Source organism: Pinus tabuliformis, chromosome 1_1 (genome assembly GCF_031772625.1).
Source record: "Pinus tabuliformis cultivar Carrire ecotype Pingquan chromosome 1_1, CPIR1, whole genome shotgun sequence".
NCBI lineage: Eukaryota > Viridiplantae > Streptophyta > Pinopsida > Pinales > Pinaceae > Pinus > Pinus tabuliformis.
This window is the reverse complement of record NC_142297.1, coordinates 541031818-541034654: the sequence shown is the minus strand read 5'-3', so window position 1 is coordinate 541034654 and position 2837 is coordinate 541031818.

Sequence of the window (2837 nt, the reverse complement as noted above, 5' to 3'; positions counted from 1 at the left end):
ATCGGCAAGTAGTCCGGTTTGATGAATCCCACTCGAATTGATTTTGATTGGTTTTGGTGCCCGGAATTCTTCATGCAGAAGAGTACCATCGAAGCTTGAAGTTGTCAAACATGAAGGAATTACCCTCATCCTATACGGGTGCATCATCTGATATAACATTCTAACAATTTCTGAGTTTCAACCACAGTTATAAGATTTCTGAATTGCAATGTCGTGATCAAGTGAAGACCAGGGGGCCTAACGAGGGCTTAGCTTCATCAGTTTTACATACTAGAGAGATTTGCAATCTTATGTGCAAGTAGGTATGTATACACAGATCATGTGGCTATATATAACATAGATTAGATCGTGGTGCTGTGTGGATATGATAATTTGCAGAAACACGCACGTTTGATTTTGAATTTGGAAAATTTGACATGGTCGCATAAGCATAAGAATTCTCTGTGATTTTCCGATCCTAAATTGAATGCAAATTCCTGGCTTCAACGAAATATTAGGAATTTTCTCATCCTCATTGAAGGTTTCCAGAAAATTTGGCGTGCCATCTCTGTCATGTAATTGGACAAATAGTTTGATGGGAGATCATTCGGTTTAGTCCGGCGTGCGCAAGTGCGGCTTATTTAACTTCCTTGTATTCCTAAATATCCTAACGTTTACTCAACCTAACTCATTTTCGATTATCATTTAATCCCGTTAATTTATTTAATATTACCATTTTGCACGTTTACACTCTTGTTACTTCACCGTTGTTCATTGTATCCGTGACCATTTAAATCATCTTATAATTTAAAATTTCTAAAAATCGCAGGCGGTTATTGCATCTGGATCATATGTGGAAACAAATCGTATTTCTTTTCAGATTATCACGTAATTCAGCAAATACATACAATAAACAAAGTTTTTAGTTAAAAGTTAAAAGACATTTAACTCATTAATGAGTGTTTCATTTAGTTTATAGTACATCAGCCCTATAAATTAAATTATTATGTCAACATATCTCAAAACACTTATCTAATTATCACACTTTATCAAATTTTAAAAAATAGTAAGTTAAATTTTCTTTTTTTTTAAATTTTTATCATTATTATTAAAAAAAATTAATATATAAGTTAAGTATATATATATTTTAAAATTTGTAATAAAATTTCTATTATAATCATATTAGTAATCACATTATTATGGAAATTTTTAACTTGTAAATAAATTCTGTTATAATACCATGGTTTATTATGATATATTTTTAATTATTTAATTTGATTAAAAAACAAAAAAATTATAAATACTTTATAAATAAATATAAACTATTAATTTAAGACTATTATTCAAAATATTTTATAATATTTTATGAATATTAAATCTGTACCATCTAATTAATAATTAAAAAAAATTCTTAAAATATTATTTCAAAATAAATGCATATATAAATATAAGAAAAATAAATTCAAATTAAAATTCTGAAAATCTTATTTCAAAATAAACACATATATAAATATAAAAAAACATTAACAAAATAATTCAAAATAGTATTTAGTGGTATAAATGAGTAGATAAAATATATTTAAACAAATAATAAGCATGATTTTGAAGCAGTTTTCGAAAGGAAAAAAAAAAGCAAGAAGGGGACAGTTTCTTGATTTGCTGCTATGAGGGGAAACTTTGCCACATTATTTTCGGGGAATTTCAACTTTGGGAGTTTTCATGGAAATCTTATTACTATCGCACTTGCTTGCTCAATTCAGTTAATAATTTAAATAGAGGATCTATTCTCTAAATTTCATGTTGAAATTTTAATTGGTATTTTAACAATCATGAGATAGAAGGTTTCCTTCTTTCCACTTATTTTTAGTGAATTTAGGAAGGAAGGGAGATATTTGAGAATTTCAGAATGGAGCTTCCTTTATCAAGAAAAGTTTAACATGCTCTCATTTAAATCATAAAATTGTTGATGTGCGGAGAGAACATAGTATAGATAGATATAGATATAGATTTTGCCATCGAAGAATTTCATGTCACGAGCATGAAGGGAGATGCATGATGTCAAATACTAGATCTAAAAAGGAATATGAGGACTTATGAGATTTTGACTTTGAAAAATACGTTGATCATTTCCAATACAATTACAAAAATACGGGTATTTTTAGGTTGATTGCAGATTCTCCAAATATTTTGGAATCGGATAGACATGGGAACTATCAATTTTTTTACTACGTCTATGTCCGTCCAATTCCCAAATATTCGAAGAATCTGCAATCTACTTAAGCTCATGGCAAAAATACAAACTTTGGGTGATTTGTGAACAGCGAGAACACTTTGATTATAGATACGTATTGTTCCTGAGTTGTTTATATAGTAGAATAATGTCTACCAAGTGGTACATCTATGCAACTGTGCAACAACGCTTTCTTGCTAAAACAATGTGAGTGAAATCCTAGTGAATAATGATCTCAAACTTTCCTAATTTATTTATTTCTTTAGAACTTGTCAAAAGCTCCATCAGATTTCATCTCTCCCTCATCCCCAGTAGCAAACTTCTCTGTCCGTGGATCTCTCATTGAAAATTCCTTGGAATCAGAAATCTGTAGGGCGGTATCTCGCATTGATAAGAGCATTCTAACTAGTGGAGATTTCTCTAATCCGCTGTCAGATGGACCTGCTATTGCATCCGTGGTTAATTGGCCTTCCTCCCTCGAAATCGACTCTCGTCCCTCTTCAATCCTTCCCCTCCACCCCTTGTGTAAGGACTTGCGGTCTATGCGACGGGCAGGACGCACATCCGTGCGAAGAGGCAAGTTACGGCTAAGGCAAACGAGCGAGCATGTGATAATGCGCATGGAGAG